General features: G+C 44.4%; 1 protein-coding gene, 1 non-coding gene and 1 pseudogene across 6 annotated transcripts in view; 1 reads left to right on the top strand and 2 right to left on the bottom strand.

Moving 5' to 3' along the window:
• Positions 1–1,129, bottom strand: part of SEMA4B (semaphorin 4B) — a 91,358-nt gene extending 90,229 nt beyond the window's left edge. For 3 of the 5 annotated variants that reach the window (XR_008201235.1, XR_008201234.1, XR_008201233.1), the window contains exon 1: positions 722–1,127. The gene's annotated coding sequence lies outside the window, so the exon portion shown is untranslated. Of the gene's footprint in view, positions 1–721 lie in introns of all 5 variants that reach the window. The other 2 variants (XR_008201232.1, XM_052659749.1) reach the window with 2 other exon arrangements.
• Positions 1,130–11,294: 10,165 nt separating this feature from the next.
• On the bottom strand, positions 11,295–16,775 carry LOC128066997 (acireductone dioxygenase-like; annotated as a pseudogene).
• Positions 12,584–12,656, top strand: TRNAE-CUC (transfer RNA glutamic acid (anticodon CUC)). The gene has a single exon. It is a non-coding gene; the product is annotated as a tRNA-Glu (tRNA).
• Positions 16,776–17,381: the final 606 nt, after the last annotated feature.

Raw genomic sequence — 17,381 nt, 5'->3', positions numbered from 1 at the left:
CACCCTCCTCCAGGTGATCTTTCCAACCAAGGGACTGAACTCAGGTCTCCTGCAGTACAGGTGGATTCTTTACTGTCAGAGCCACCAGGAAACACCACTATGAAGCTCTTTGAGAAAAAAAAAAAATTATATATATATATATATATTTCATACCTAAGTACGTGGGACTGGAATTGAGTTTATAAAGTTTCCTTAATTTATTTATGTTTTGGCTGCGCCTTGGGGCATGGGGGATTGTAGTTTCTGGACCAGGGACTGAACCCTTGCCCCATGCATTGAAGTCTTAACCACTGGACCACCAGGGCAGTCCCTATAATGTTGATTTTATATTTAGTCTCACTTAAAAGTTTTCAATAGCCTCCCGCAGATCCTGGAATAACAGAGTCCTTACCAAGTCTGGAACATCCCATGGACGGAGGAGCCTGGTGGGCTGCAGTCCATGGGGTCCCTAAGAGCCAGACACGACTGAGCAACTTCACTTTCACTTTTCACTTTCATGTATTGGAGAAGGAAATGGCAACCCACTCCAGTGTTCTTGCCTGGAGAATCCCAGGGACAGGGGAGCCTGGTGGGCTGCTGTCTATGGGGTTGCACAGAGTCGGACACGACTGAAGTGACTTAGCAGCAGTAGCAGTAGCAGTACCAAGTCTTGAAGGCCCAAGAGGAATCAGCCCCTGCCCCGTCCCCTGAACTCACCACCCAGCCCTCTCCCCTGGCTCACCAAACTCCAGGCACACTCATCTTCTCACGGTCCTGCCATTCCAAGCCTGATCCAGCCCCAGGGACTTTGCACTGACTGTTCCTTCTGCTCAGAATGTTCTTCACACCGGTGGCCTCATGGCCGGCTCCTTGTTGTTTGGTTTGTAGCTCAGACGTCAGCCTCCCCTGACTACTCCAGTCTAGAGTAGCCTCCCTTCCGTAAGCTCTATCTCCTCATCCTATTTCACTTTCTTCTCCACACACAACCCTCTCTGAAGCTTACACTTCAGCATCCCTCACTCACACAGTCCCCTTCCAAGGGTCTCCCTAATTTTGTATTATTTTCTCAGAAAGGATCCCCTTCTCGGCCAACCCAACTGTGTAAGCTCCAGGCCCCTCAGAATCTAGACTCATCTGTACCCAGAGCAAAGGACCAGGCTGTATTTAGTACATCCTGTGCCTGCCACTGGCAGGAAGACAGACTCAGCATTCCTCCTGCCAGGCTATTTCAACACTCGTGGCCTCCCTGATCTCTTTCGGTCTGGATGCCAAGAGGAAACCTTGCCCAGGAATCTGGGTAACTGCCCTGCTCACTGTACCCAGGATTCAAGGTTGAGGTGGGGGGCATAGTGGGAGTGGAGGTGGGGGAGAATGAGGGATGTCCAAACTCCAAAGGCGGCTCTCTGTGCGTCTCCTTCTGGACACCCCTGCCCTGACTCCCCCAGACAGACATAAACGTTCTCAATCAGCAGCCACACCACTCTCTATTTAGCGAGGAGACTGAAAAATCTATACTTCCGTAGAATCTTTAATCTCTTTCTCTTCTAAGATATTTTGGCAAAGCTAATCCTAAGGTCTATCACTGACTCCTCCTCTCACCAGCTTGAACATATATTCAGTGCGCAGGTTTTAACCCTCCTGCTGCCTCGCCCTTGGCAGCCCTGGCTAAGTGATCACACAACTTTTCCACTGGGCCTTCTGTATAACCACCACCGATTAAATTGGGGAGAAAATCTAATTACCTCCTAATGAAGTTCAGGTCTAAATGATTGAAGAAGGACTTTCCTGGTGGTCTGGTGGCTAAGACTCTGTGCTCCCAATGCAGGGGGTCTGGGTTAAATCCCTGGTCAGGGAACTAGATCCCACATGCCACAGCTAAAAATCCTGCATGCCCCAACTAAGACCCAGTGCAGCCAGATAAATAAAAATAAATAGTAATACAATTTTTTAAATGACTGAAGAGGTAAATCTGGTTCAAAGGAAAAGAGCCAATGCTTCCAATAAATTTCTATATCTATGCTGAATTCAGGGAGGCAGGTTCCAAAGACATATTTTCTATTTAATTAAGTGAGGGGAGACTTGGGGAGACCACAACACCTTGTGGTACATCCCATGACACAGTGGAAAACTAACCTGCAGTTGAAAGTCCTACTCTGTTCTGGGCAAGGCGATTACCCTCTTCACGGAGTTACTGTGCACATTGTCCCAGTCAGCTCAGGCTGCTGTAACAAATCACCCCAGACAGGTGGCTGAAACAGGTAACTTGTACTTCTCACATTTCTCAAGGCTGGGACTCCAAGAACAAGATGCCGGCTGATTCCATGTCTGAGGAGAACCAATTTTCAAGCTGCAGACACCTGGCTTCCCCTTGTAACCTTCCATGGTGGAAAGAAATCCAGAGACACCCTCAAGCCGTTACTGGGAGCCACGGTGAGCTGTCCTTAGTATCCAGGCAGACTGTCACCTCCTGGTGGCCAAAGCAGTAAGAAAGTTGATGGCGAATGAACGCATTGAGCTTAAGGACTGCAGACACACAGCATGCACAGACTCCCGTCTGTGATGTTGGGCAGTGACTCCTGCGAGGACTGTGCCTGACCCCACCCCACACACGTGTTACTTCTGACTTCAGCTCATCTCTTGTTAACTTCCACTGACCAACTGGTTGTCACAAACTCCACCAGTCTCCTGCGTGTTCCCAACTATTCATCCTCTCACTTTCTGCCTCCCACTTGTCAGAGGAAATAGACGCCATCAGGCAGCCACCTCCTCCCCAGGAAAGAAGGGGGAGACTCTCTGCCGTCTGCCGTCGGGGGCTCAGACCCCTCAGGGTCTGGGGCCTCAGCCACCTCTTGCCTTTACCCTTCTCTCTCACTGGCATATTCAGCCTCACCTCTGCCAGCTCCTTCTCCTGAGCATTTAAATTTACCAAAGGTTGGGAACTCTCTGGCGGTCCATTAGTTAGGACTCTGAACTCTACGGCTGAGGGGCCAGGTTCAATCCACATTATTGTTGTTGTTGTTCAGTGGCTAAGTCACGTCTAACTGTCTTAAAACCCAAATTCCCAAAGTCCTCCTTCCACCTCGGCTCTCCCTTCTGATTCCTTTTCCCTGAAAGAGAGGTCTACACTGGCTGACCCACTTTGCTAACTCCTAGCCTTTCCTCACGGAGAAGGCAATGGCAACTCACTCCAGTACTCTTGCCTGGAAAATTCCATGGGTGGAGGAGCCTGGTAGGCTGCAGTCCATGGGGTCGCACAGAGTCGGACACGACTGAGCAACTTCACTTTCACTTTTCACTTTCATGCATTGGAGAAGGAAATGGCAACCCACTCCAGTGTTCTTGCCTGGAGAATCCCAGGGATGGGGGAGCCTGGTGGGCTGCCGTCTATGGGGTCGCACAGAGTCGGACACGACTGAATGCGACTTAGCAGCAGCAGCAGCAGGCTTTCCTCAACCCATCGCTGGGAAAGCACCTGCTTTCCCTGCAGCAGCCGCCATACCCCCAGCAGAGAAACAGGAGTGCCCACTGCCAAGGTCATAGATGGCCTCCAGCTTTTCTTTTTGGTCGAGCTGCATATTTGTTGCAGCTCACAGGCTTTTCTCTAGTTGCAGCACGTGGGCTCAGTAGCTGCGGCACTGGAGCCTAGGTGCCATGCAGCATTTAGCATCTTAGCTCTATGACCAGGGATTGGACCTGTGTCCCCTGGACTAGAAGGCAGCTCCTTAACCACTGGACCCCTGGGAAGTCCCACAGATGGTCTCTGGGAGGCTAAACCCAGGGGACATCTCTCAGCGCTCCACTTCTTGTCTGTTCTGTAGTCTTCCCACTTCGGTTCATCCTTTGGGAATCTCACACTTTCTGTGACAGCCCTTCTAGGGGTCTCCTCTTCCTCCGGGGCCCTCAGGTATTGGTGCCCCGAAGGGTCTCATCCACTCTCCCGCCTCCCCGCATCTCCTCCATCCTCACAGCACACTGTCTTCCTGAGCAATCTTTTCAGACCCAAGGCTTCTACCACTATCTCTAGGCTGAGAACATTTAGGAGGAAGTAACACGTTGAAGTTGCTTCCCAGGTGGTACAGCAGTCAAGAATCCATCTGCCAATGCAGGAGACGTGGGTTCGATCCCTGGGTCAGGAAACTCCCCTGGAGGAGGAAATGACAACCTTCTTCAGTAATCTTGCCTGGGATATCCCATGGACAGAGGAGCCTGGTGGGCTACAGTCCATGAGGTCACAAAGACTTGGACATGATTAGAGACCAAACACACTTACAACATGTTGAAGAATGAAAAATAAGCATATATGGGAGGTCTAGTGGTTAAGATTCCATGCTTCCAATGCAAGGGGCACAGGTTTGATCCCTGGTTGGGGAACTAAGATCCCACATGCCACATGGCTCAGCCCCCAAAAAAAAAAGCACATATTAACTGAGACTACCGTGTGAAGGAAGACAGTTGAGGGAGAAAGGAAAAACACTGGGACACTGGCTCTTTCCCTTATGATTGTTTGCAGATGAGCATGCCACTCTACGTCCTGGATTTCTCACAGAACTGGAATAAAAATAGTACGCACTTCATAGGGTTGCTATGAGGCTTAAGCGGGATAATTCTAGAATAAGCACCCAGTGTCTGTACTTGTCAACATCATGACTCTGTTATTTGCAGGGGTAGAGAAGCAATAGGGAGACGAGAGGTTAAACTGAGAAATGGATAGCTTGGATTCAGGTTTCGAAATATATGAAGGCAGTAGACTGATGGGGTCTCTTTGCCAAGGGCATTCCTAACCCAACAACACAGACACCGTGGGGCTCAGAGCCCAGGAGCTGGAAGCTCCTTCCCAGGCCTGCTGCTCTCCTTCTGGCCATCTGGTTGACCTTGTGAGGCTCTGATGTGGGTTCAGCAAGTGGTTGGCTACAATGCCCTAGGTGCACGTCCCAGGCATTCCCAAGACAGTCTGTCCCGAAGCAGGGGGAGGTGCTAGTGGCTGCGAATGATAAACAGTTTAGAGTCAGGGAAGGAAAGGTCACCTTTGGGCTGTGACCTGGGGGAAGGGACACTTGTCCCAGAGGAACAAGCACTAGTCCCTAAGAAGTACATTGAACCTGCCCTTGGCACTTGTCCAGTCGCCAGGTCTTCAACACAAATGCTACTTGTCGGTGACACAGGCTTCAAGTGAGGGCTCGTAGGCTAATTTGTGGTAAGTGTGCTAAGTCGCTTCAGTTGTGTCTGACTCTTTGCAATCCAAAGGACCATAGCCCACTGGGTTCCTCTGTCCGTGGGATTCTCCAGGCAAGAATACTGGAGTAGGTTGCCATGCCCTTCTCCAGGGAATCTTCCCCACCCAGGGTTTGAACCTGAGTCTCATTGCCTGCACTGGTAGGTGGGTTCTTTAACACTAGCTCCACCATCAGCCTGCAATGCAGGAGATCTGGATTCAATTCCTGGGTGGGGAAGATCCCCTGGAGGAGGACAAGGCAACCCACTAACAGTATTCTTGCCTAGAAATCCCCAGGGACAGAGGAGCCTGGCGGGTTACAGTCAGCAGGGTTGCAAAAAGTCAGCCACAACTGAGTCACTAAGCACCACACACAGGCCACCAATTCCGTGATGGCTGCAGCCGACTTATACAGGCTCAAGAGAGCCAACTGTTAAATTTTCAGGAATTTTGTAAGCCAATTATTAAACATAGGCACTATCAAAAATTAAGTTATGCAAACTCACAATGAAATAAACCATACTGAAAGACTCTAAACTCATTGATTCCTATTTTATGGTATTTTACTAGTATTTCCCCTCTTCAGGATATTTACATGTATTGTATCTATCTGATGGAAAACTCTAACGTGGAAATACTATACAACTCTGTGTTCAGTGATGTTATGTTAATAGTTCGAAATTGGCCATGGTGGAAGTATCTATACTACAGAAATGCTACAAATCAACATGCAGACACACCCTCCATAGAGCTGGTTGTTAACATTTACTGGGGACTTTCCTGGTGGTCCAGTTGTTAAGAATCTGCTTTGCAATACAGGGGACACAGGTTTGATCCCTGGTGGGGGAACTAAGATCCCACATGCCTTGGAGCAACTAAGCCTGTGATCCGTTGCAGCTACTGAGCTCATGTGCACCAGAGTCCACACATCACAGCTAGAGAGTCTATGTACCGCAACGCAGAGGCTATGTGCTGCAACTAAGACCCGATGCAGCCAAATCAATTAATTAAAAAAACAAAACATTTACCAGCACCCCCCTAGATAAGCTGATGTCTAGAAAAAAATTTTTTTTGGCCCTGTGACTTGTGGGATCTCAATTCTCAGACCAAGGATTGAGCCAGGGCCATGGCAGTGAAAGCCCACTATCCCAACCACCAGGCCACCGGGGAACTCCTACTGAAATTTTGTCTTTAGCCACTTCTTCTGGGCTCAGCTGGTAAAGAATCTGCCTGCAAAGCAGGGGACCTGGGTTTGATCCCTGGGTTGGGAAGATCCCCTGGAAAAGGGAACAGCTATCCACTCCAGTATTCTGGCCTGGAGAATTCCATGGATTGTCTTGTCCATGAGGTCCCAAAGAATCAGACATGACTGAACGACTTTTACTTCTGATGAATTCCAGCAGTCTCCATCAGCTCCACAGAAACAGGACCTTCTAGTTTGGGTAGTGTAATAGTGTTACTTGCTCAGTCATGTCTGACTCTTTGCGACCCCATGGATTGTAGCCTGCCATGCTACTTTGCCCATGGGACTCTCCAGGCAAGAATCCTGGAGTGGGTTGCCATTTCCTTCTCTAGAGGATCTTCCCGACCTAGGGACCGAACCTGGGCCTCCTCCATTGCTGGCAGATCATTTACTGTCTGAGCCACCAGGTAATGTCACTGGACTATATCCCACAGAATGTGAATGTTATTGTGTTCAGTCGCTAAGTTATATCCAACTCTTTGGAACTGCAAAGAGGCTGCAGATGGACTGCAGTATGCCAGGCTTCCCTGTCTTTCAGTCTCCTGAAGTTTGCTCAAACTCATGTCCATTGAGTTGGTGATGCTATCCAGCCATCTCATCTTCTGTCACCCCCTTCTCCTCCTGCCCTCAATCTGTCCCAGCATCAAGGTCTTTTCCAGTGAGTCAGCTTTTCACATCAGGTGGCCATAGTACTGGAGCTTCAGCTTCAGCATTAGTCCTTCCAATGAGAATAATGGTGGTCATTACTGATCACTTAACACTTGTCTCATCTTCCTTTAGGTTGCCCTTACAACATCACCATGAGCTTGGTATTAAATTTTACTCTACCATTTTGCAATGATAAAGTGAGCCACAGAGAAAGTAAGTAAGCCTCTCTCAAGGTAACCAGAAAAAAAAAAGGTAACCAGAGAAACTAATCCTCTCCTAACCACTACAGATAAAGAATAATCTGATAAAGAAATGTGATTAAGTGGCTCAACTGCCACTCCTTCAAGGCGCCAGCCCTGACTTTAATTTTCCCTACCAAAGGGCATTCATCTTGATGTTGTTTTATTGTTCTTAGTCACATTAAATAAAACAGAATATATCCTATCCCAGAACTTTAGACTTTAATGAATAAGTAAGACAGTTCTGGAGCCACTCTTTCAGTTGGCATGTTATTGTTCAGTCTCTCAGTCGTGTCCAACTCTTTTCAACCCCATGGACTTGCAGCACGCCAGGCTTCCCTGTCCTTCAGCATCTCCTAGAGTTTGCTCAAACTCATGTCCATTGAGTTGGTAATGCTATCCAACCATCTCGTCCTCTGTCATCCCCTTCTCCTCCTGCCTTCAGTCTTTCCCAGCATTAAGGTCTTTTCCAATGAGTTGGCTCTTTGCATCAGGTGGCCAAAGTATTGGAGCTTCAGCTTTAGCGTCAGCCCTTCCAATAAATATTCAGGGTTGATTTCCTTTAGAATTGACTGGTTTGATCTCCTCTAAACAATCAATTATTAATTAGGAACTGAGATCCAGCTATGAAACCAACTCAGTTCAAGATCTGCACACCTCTCATGAAAGCTAAAGACCAGAGTCTTTAAAGTTCCCACAACCTGTAAAAGGTTACAGAGCTTGTAAGAGATGAAGACAAGATATTAACTAGGCCTGCCTGGATTCCAGAGTCCCTGCTCCAGTAAGAGGCATATGATGACTGGGTTAACAAGCAAAACTCAACTGAGTAAATTTAAAGATTTAATTGTCCTTATTTAATGATTCATGAATTGAGCAGCACTCCATCTGGCAAAGGAGCTCTGAGCAACTGTTCAAAAGGGAAGACTTTATAGGCAGGAGGCAGGGCAAGGAAGTTATTCTAGCTGAGAGTGGATTGTTTCAGGCAAGGTCACCTTCCTTTAAGGGGCAGCTGGTACTATCAGGCCAGTAACCCTTACTAGTGCTGACCAGGTAATTCCAGATTGGCTGATTAAAGATCACATTCCTGGGAGAGGCTGAAAATGCCAAGAGGTTAGGGCTTTTTGTTTTTGTATTTTATTGAAGTATAGTTGATTTGCAGTGTTGTGTTAGGGGCTCCCCTGGTAGCTCAGCTGGTAAAGAATCTGCCTGCAAAGCAGGAGACCCTGGTTTAATTCCTGGGTTGGGAAGATCCCCTGGAGAAGGGATAGGCCACCCACTCCAGCATTCTTGGGCTTCCCTGCTGGCTCAGTTGGTAAAGAATCAGCCTGCAATGGCTACCCACTCCAGTATTCTGGTGTGGAGAATTCCATGGACTGTAGTTGTGGAGAAGGAAATGGCAACCTACTCCAATATTCTAGCCTGGAGAATCACATGGACAGAGGAGCCTGGTGGGTACAGTCCACGGGGTCACAAAGAGTCGGACACAACTGAGTGACTAATTTTCTTTTTTAGTGTCGTGTTATAGGTTAGTTATTAAGTCTTGACTTGCTGATATGGAGTTTAGCACAAGGGAATTCATTTGGAGTCTGTTGTCTCTTTTTCAACACTATTAGGCATTTATTTTAAAAAGTCTTGTAGACGAATATTTGTGCTAGGTTGCTTCAGTCATGTCTGACTTTTTGCAACCCTATGACCATAGCCCACCAGGCTCCTCTGTCCATGGGTTTCTCCTGGCAAGATACTGGAGTGGATTGCCATGCCTTCCTCTGGGGGATCTTCTCAGAAGAATATTTAATGGTAAAGAAAAAAGCCTGTTAAGTATTAAGTTAAGGGACTTACCTGGTGGTCCAGTGGCTGAGATCCTGAACTCCCAACACAAGGGGTCCCAGTTTCATCCCTGGTCAGGGAACTAGATCCCAAATGCTGCAAACTGCATGCCACAACTAAGACCCAGTGCAGCCAAATAAATAAAATCCATTTTTTAAAGTATTAAGTTAAAAATGGAAGTTAAAAAAATCTGAACTATATCAATTCCTGGGTACATATTGTTTTTCACATTTAACATGTCTGAAATAGGGTGCATCAAAAATCAATTCCAGGGGAATTATAGATATCAATGTGAAAGATAAAACAATAAAGCTTCTAGAAGATATTACAGGGCTAAGAAAAGATGTATCAAACAGGAAATAAGACATAAACATAAAAGGCTAATAAGTTGGACTAAATTAAAATTAAGATTTTTTTTTTTGCATCAAAAGACATTTTAAGTGAATGAGAAGGTGAGCCAGTGAATGGGAGAGAAAACTTTTGCAATACATATATCCAAAAAGGGGACTCATACCAGAATGTATATTGAACTCCTACAAATCACAAACTGGCAAACAATCCAATGGAAAAAAAATAAGCAAAAAGCTTGAAACATTCACTTCACAAAAGAGAATATTCAAATGGACAATAAGGATATGAAAAGAAGCTCAATCTCATTAGCCTCTAGGGACATGCAACTTGCTAGTCTAACACACTGACCAATTGCTCCCCAGAGAACATGGGAAATGCAATTTAAAACCGCCATGAGAACCACAATACACCCCCAAGAATGCCTAAAACTGAAAAGAATGAGAACGCCGACTGTTAGCATGAGATGTGGAGAAACCAAAGCTCTCCTACGTTGCGGGAAGAATATAAATTAGACACTCAGAAAATTGTTTGGCAGTGTCTGTTAAAGTCAAATGTTTGTCAGTATCATCCAACAGAATTTCATACAAATGTGCAGCAAAAGATGAGAACCAGAATATTCATAGAAGCATCATTAATAATAGCCCCTACCTGGAAACCGCCCAAATGCCATCTGTAGTAGAATGGACGCATTGCGGCAGATTCATAAACAGAATTTTGTATAGAAGCAGAACTAATAAATTACAGCTACATGCAAAAACATGGACAAATTTTACAAACAGCATTGAGAACAAGTAAGACACAACAGAGTACATACAGTATGATTCCATTTACAGAAAAACAAAGATAGGCAAAAACAGTCTATTTCAGTAGAAGTTAGGATAGCAAATGGGAAGTTAGGAAAGATAGTGCCTAGAAGGTGGTTTAAGGAGGGTTTGGGGGACCCTGGTGATTTATGTTTCCTGATCTGGGTAGTGATTCAGTCAACATTCATAAGTTGTACACTAATAATTTGTGTACTTTCTGTATATGTGTGTTAGTCGCTCAGTCATGTCCAACTTTTTGCAACCCCATGGACTGTAGCCCACCAGGCTCCTCTGTCCCTGGGATTCTCCAGGCAAGAACACTAGAGTGGGTTGCCATTTCCTCCTCCAGGGGATCTTCCTGACCCATGGATCGAACCCAGGTCTCCTGCATTTGCAGGCAGATTCTTTACCATCTGAGCCACCATGTGTGTGTATAGATATATATTATACTTCAGTAGAAAGTATACCAAATGAAGATGAAATTGAACAATTTGAGACCAAGAAGGTTAATTACCCACAGATCTTTGCTGAAAGACCTGTCCAAGGATGTCATCCAGTTATCAGGAAATTGAACCCAGCAGGTAGGAGCGGAATGTAAGAACCACTGCAGAGCCAAGAAATAGGCAAACACGCAGATAGATCTAGTTGGAAAAAAAATGGAGGGGCTCAGAAAACCCAGTGGAGCCTAAAATGCTATGGAATAATAACGTGGAAAACAGGAGAGGAGAAATCGGACAGAAATTATCTAAGTTTCACATATTTCTAAGAAGGATAAAGACAATGAGTTATAAACTTTTACAATCAAGTCAAGAATTTAATTTCTAAGCAAATAAAAATACAATGCATAATTTCTAAACCAGTGAAAAGGGTGAGAAAGAATAAAGAAGTCTGCATTGTTATAGTAGAAAACTAAAAAAGGGGGGACTTTCCTGGCAGTCCAGTGGTTAAGACTCCGCGCTGCCAATGCTGGGGGCAACGGGTTCAATCCCTGGCTAGAGAACCAGGATCTTGCATGCTGCATGGCACAGACAAAAATAAAAAAGAAGAAGAAGCACTTAAAGACAAGCATGGAAAATGCAAAATGCAAAATAAAGTGACAGGCATAAGTTTAAAATTTTCAGTAATCCCTATAAATGTAAATAGTTTAATTGTGTCTGTTAAAAGACAGGGACTTTTAAATTTGTTACAAAAACAAAATTCAACTACAAGTGATTACATGTAAAACCTAATGACAGAAAAGATGCAAGTAAGAAGCATGAAAAAAAATATATATACCAGGCAAATACCAAGGAAAATGAAGCTGGTGTTGCAATATAAGATAAATCTTAAAGAAAAAAGCAATATTAGGTATAAGGATGATCATAGGTCAACGATGAAAGGAAAAATTCACTAGAAAAATCTTGCACGTAAACCTACACTTTACAACATAGCTTCAAAATATATATAGCACAAATGGATGGAATTACAAAGAGAAATGGACACGTTCACAACCATACTGGGAGAGCTTAACATCTCTCTCAGAAACTAAGAGATCAAGCTTATAAAAAATTATAAGAATATAGACTGGAAGAACACAGTGACACGAATGTTCCAACGTGCAGACACAGAATGCTGTATCTTACAGCTGCACGTGTATGTTCAGTGGCTCAGTCACCTCCGATGTTTGCAAACCCATGGGCTGTAGCCTGCCAGGCTCCTCTGGCCATGGGATTTTCCAGGCAAGAATACTGGAGTGGGTTGCCATTTCTTCCTCCAGGGGATCTTTCAGACCCAGCAATCAGACCTGAGTCTCCTGGGTCTCCTGCATCGGCAGGCAGATTTCTACCACTCGTGCCACCTGGGAAGTCTTAGGGAACTATATTTTTTTGTCTGCAAGAACACATGCAAGTTACAAATGTGGCTACACGTGGGACCACAAAGGAAGGGTCAATAAGTGCCGAAGAAGCAATAAACCTTGTGCGATAAAATATAAAATCACTATCAAGAAGAATGCCCCCAAACCTACTCTGGCATAACAAAAATAGGACAAACTAACATTAGGGGCTTCCCAATGCAATGGGAATGACACACTTTACATAAAATTTTGGTCATATATATATTTTTAAGCTTGAATCTAATGATAAGGAAACCATCAGACAAAAGAAACAAGGCAATTGTGAAGGACAGTCTACAAAACAGCTGCCCTGGAAATCTTCAAAAAAATTCAAAATTATATACCTCCCACTGATTCTCCCACAAAAGAAGGTACTGCTTTAGATTAGAGAAAGCCTAATGAAGGACTTCCCTGGTGGTCCAGTGGTTAAGACTCTGAACTCTCAATGCAGAGGGCCTGGGTTTGATCCCTGGTCAGGGAACTAAATCCCACATGCCACAACTAAGACTCAGTGCAGCCAAATAAATAAATATTTTAAAAAAAATCTAATGAGACGTGACAACCAAATGCCATGCCTGAGCCTTGATTCTGGATCCCAGACCATCTTCCCAAAGTTAAAGGAATGACTGGGACAGTCTTGGGACAATTTAATACAGACTACAGATTATACAGCATTACCGTATAAATGTTAAATTTCTTGTGTGCGATAACGTGTCCCCCATTTTTTTTTTTTTTTGAGCTCTTAGTGCTTTCCTTTAGGATAATTCTCCAACTTCTTTGTCTTAGGATCCCTTTACACCCTGAGAAGTTGTTGAGAACTCCAAAGGTTGTTTGTTTACATAGATTATATAAAACCCTATTTGGGGCTTCCCAGGTGGCACAATGGTAAGGAATTCGCCTGCCAATGCAGGAGACTCGGATTCAACCTCTGGTCTAAGAAGATGCCCTGGAGGAGGAAATGGCAACCCGCTCCAGTATTTTGCCTGGGAAATCGCATGGACAGAGGAGCCTGGCGGGTTACAGTTCATTGGATCACAAAGAGTTGGACATGACTGAAGACACACACGAAAACCTATTTACTGAATTAAAAGTTAAAACAAAATTTGAAACATGTTTATATATTCACTTAAAAATAACTACATTTTCCAAAATAAAAGAGTTAATGAGGAGAGCTGTTTTGTTTACATTTTGCAACTCCCTTCATCTCTGACTTCTCAGAAGTATTAGTAGCTGGATTCTCACACCCAATTCAGCATTCAGTCTGTTGCTGTATTTTGTTTCGGTTGAAGTGTTTGAAGAAAATCCAGCCTCACGCAGATATGCATTTGGAAAAAAAGAGGAGTGTTTCAATAGCTTTTTCAGATGTTAGGATTCTTCTCCCCTCCTCCATGCTCTCATTATCAAACACCATTTAATTTTTAAAGATCAACAACACCAAAAACACAAAGTAGAATAAAAGAAAAGTTTTTTTTATAAGTACCATTTAATTAAAGCTGTTTACAACTATTATCTCCCACAGGAGTTACACATGAATTTTCTTTTTTTTTTTTCAATATATTTATTAAACACCTAATGTGTGCAAGGAACTCCCTAAGCTCTAGCTATACTGTGAAAGTGAAAGTCACTCAGTCGTGTTCAACTCTTTGCGACCCCGTGGACTGTAGCCCACCAGGCTTCTCCGTCCATGGGGTTCTCCAGGCAAGAATACTGTAGTGGGTTGCCATTTCCTTCTCCGGGGGATCTTCCCAACCCAGGAATTGAACTCACGTCTCCTGCATTGCAGGCAGACGCTTTAACCTCCGAGCCACCAGGGAAGCCCACACATGAATTTTAAAAGTATAAGAGGAGTGGTCTGGTGGTTAAGACTCTGTGCTTCCACTGCAGGGGGCATGGGATTAATCCCTGGTCCAGAAAATTCCACATGCCTCACAGAATGGCCAAGAAAAAAAAGAGAGAGAGATGAGAGAAACAGCAGAAGCAGCACACAGGGTTGGACAAGCCAGCAGGAGTTTCACTGCCACAGCAAGGGGGGCCAGGCGTGAGTGGGCTTTTTTAAGATTTACTTTGAATGAGAAAGTGGTAAGTAGCATAAGCAGCTGAGAGTGTGCCCCCAGTATGAGAGCTCTTCCCCTTCCCACTTCTCTCTCTCTGTGCTGTGCTCAGTTGTATCCCACTCTTTGCGACCCCATTGACTATAGCCCGCCAGGATCCTCTGTCCATGGGATTCTCCAGGCAAGAATCCTGGAGTGGGTTTCCATGCCCTCCTTCAGGGGATCTTCCCGATCCAGGAATTGAACCCATGTCCGGTGCGTCTCCTGCATTGGCAGATGGGTTCTTTGCCACTAGCGCCACCTAGGAAGCCCTCCCACTCCTCACTCCAAGGTATAATTTTTTTGGAAAAACAAAATGTCCTATATCTAGTTAGTTGTGTTACCTACTATTACATCTCTAGTCTGTTTTCCTACACTAAGCAATTCAGCAGGAGTGAATGTCCTACAGTTTAACTAATTCTGACATTATCTACTTGCAGAAAGCATTAGATTCTCCAGATTAAGAGCTCAGATCTACAACACTGGTGCTTATCACTAACCAGGGACATTTCAGTTGCATTTCTGACTCACCCGCTAAAAACTGGGGATTTACATGACCCCTTCCGTGGGCCCTGTAATTTCCTAGGACAACTCACAAAACACTGGAAATGTTGATTCACAGTTCTCAATTTATTATAAAGGATGTATAAAGGCCTCAGATAAACAGCCAGATGAAGAGGTACATAGGGTGAGGTCCAAAGGGGTCCTGAGCACAGGAGATTCTGTCTCAGTGGACCTGAGATGCTCAAAAAGGATTATCTATGAATAACAGAAGGAAACTCCTATCTCTTAGGAAATTTCAACGGTTTTGTGAGCTCTGTGCCAGGAACTAGGGGCAAAGACCAAACATATTCTCTACCACAACTTTCTTATAAGGCAGGCATGGCATTGGCTGATACCTGGCTTAAAGTCTAAAAATCATGCCCAGATAACACATGTAAGCATTTATAGCTCAGCAGATAAAACTTTCACTGCAGTTAAAATTGAACACATGTCTGAACCATTGATCTTGGTCAAGTTAGGGCCAATGACTGTGATTTGTTCACATCCCCACAGTTCTGGATCAGAATATATTCTGATCAAATAATCTGCAAAGGAGATAACCTAGCTTTGAATCTATAATATAAAAGCAAAGAGGCAATGATTTTCTGCTCAGTTATCATGTTTAGGATCTTTCCAAGGAATGTAATAAGACCCAGGAAGCACCTCTTGCTGCCTGTGCCAAAAGTTTCATGTACTGTCCTTGAGCATGGAAATGGTCAGCTGACCGGCTGTATGCAGTCCACAGTGGTTCTCCCACAAACATCCACACAGCTGTCACACAGTTCTCATCCAGTGTGAAGCAGTGATAGATGACTGCAAGAAGCATTATTACCTTTCGTTTCTTCATAAAAATCTGAATCCATGTTATTGTTGTTCAGTCGCTAAGTTGTGTCCGATGCTTTTCAACCCCATGGATCGCCTCGCACCAGGCTTCTGTGTCCTCCACTATCTCCTGGAGTTTGCTCAAATTCATGTCCACTGAGTCCATGATGCAATCTAACCATTTCATTTTCTGCCATCTCCTTTTTATTTTGTCCTCAATCTTTTCCAGCATGAGGGTCTTTTTCAATGAGTTGATTCTTCGCATCCAGTGGCACAAGTATTGGAGCTTCAGCTTCAGCATCAGGCCTTCCAAAGAATACTCAGGCTTGATTTCCTATAAGATTGACTGGTTTGACCTCCTTGCAGTCCAAGGGACTCTCAAGAGTTTTTAGCACCACAATTCAAAAGCATCAAGTCTTCAGCACTTAGCCTTCTTTATGGTTCAACTCTCACATCTGTAAATGACTTGTGGAAAAAAACCACAGCTTTGACTATACAGACCTTTGTCAGCAAAATAATGTCTCTGCTTTTTTAATGTACTGTCTAGGTTTGTCATAACTTTCTTTCCAAGGAGCAAGCATCTTTTAATTTCAAGGCTTGTAGTCCCCATCTGAATCCATGAGTCCTCTTTATCTCTTTCATAGTAGTATCCACTGCCATCCAAACTGTAGCAAATTTTATACTCTAGTGCAAATGCTCCCAGAAAAACATCTTTTCTTTTCACTATTTTTAAATGTATTGAAAAGTAGACTTTTAATTTGATTTAAATTTATTTGGCTGTGCAGGGTCTTAGTTGTGGCTGGTGGGCTCTTAGTTGTAGCATACAGGATCTAGTTCCCTAACCAGGGGTCGAACCCAGGCCCACTGGGCTGGGAGCAAAGAGTCTTAAAAACTTGACCATCAAGGAAGTCCCAAAACATCTTAACCTTTTCTTCATAATCTGGAAGTTTATTTTTGTGTATGGTTATTATGTCTATCTAGGGGTAGTTTCTCTTTATGATTTTTTTCTAATTCTGGATCATTCTCATATTTGTCAACTTCCAGTAAAGGACTCCAAGCTGGCACAGCTGCTGCAGACTGGGCTCCAGGCCACAGGGATACCTCAGGTCATCTTGGGACTTGTCCATGTACCAGATCTGCACCATGATCTGGGCCTGGGGGGCTGCAGGGCGGTGCTTCCCAGCATAGTAGGCATCGCAAACACCAGGTGCTCTGTGACCTGCGTGGGTTGAGCTGGGCAGAGTCCCTGGTGGCCTCTTTTAGGGGGCATCCCAGTTTGGGCCACTGCCCAATCCTGGTTTGCCAGTCATTGAGACTGTGTAAGACCTGACCCAGGGTATTCACTTACTATAACGAAATGTATAAGTGATACTTTCTCAAAGGTTAATTGCAATGTGGAATCTGAAACCACACAAATGTGCTTTTCTCCTCTGTTACATTCAGACCTCTCACATTCAAATCCATTCTCTTTACCCATACATGACTTTTTAACATCATGTGTTGGTCATTTGGAAAATACTGGCTCACTGAGTTATGCAGATCTTCCCAAAGTTGACACAGTTCCTTATACAACATGAAAAAAAAATCACATTTGTTAATATCACTAATCTCATTAGAAACATTATTAAGAATTGGAAAGCTCTCAAGCTCAGGGTATCCACAGGTTTTCCAAAATTTTAGTTTTCCCTCGAAAGCTCCAGTTTAAAAGAATCACTGGTAACAGACACTATAAGCTATTTTCTTGAAGTGAC

This window comes from Budorcas taxicolor, chromosome 21 (assembly GCF_023091745.1).
Source record: "Budorcas taxicolor isolate Tak-1 chromosome 21, Takin1.1, whole genome shotgun sequence".
Lineage (NCBI taxonomy): Eukaryota > Metazoa > Chordata > Mammalia > Artiodactyla > Bovidae > Budorcas > Budorcas taxicolor.
Note: the sequence above shows the minus strand (reverse complement) of the source record. Positions and strands in the feature narration are given on the sequence as shown.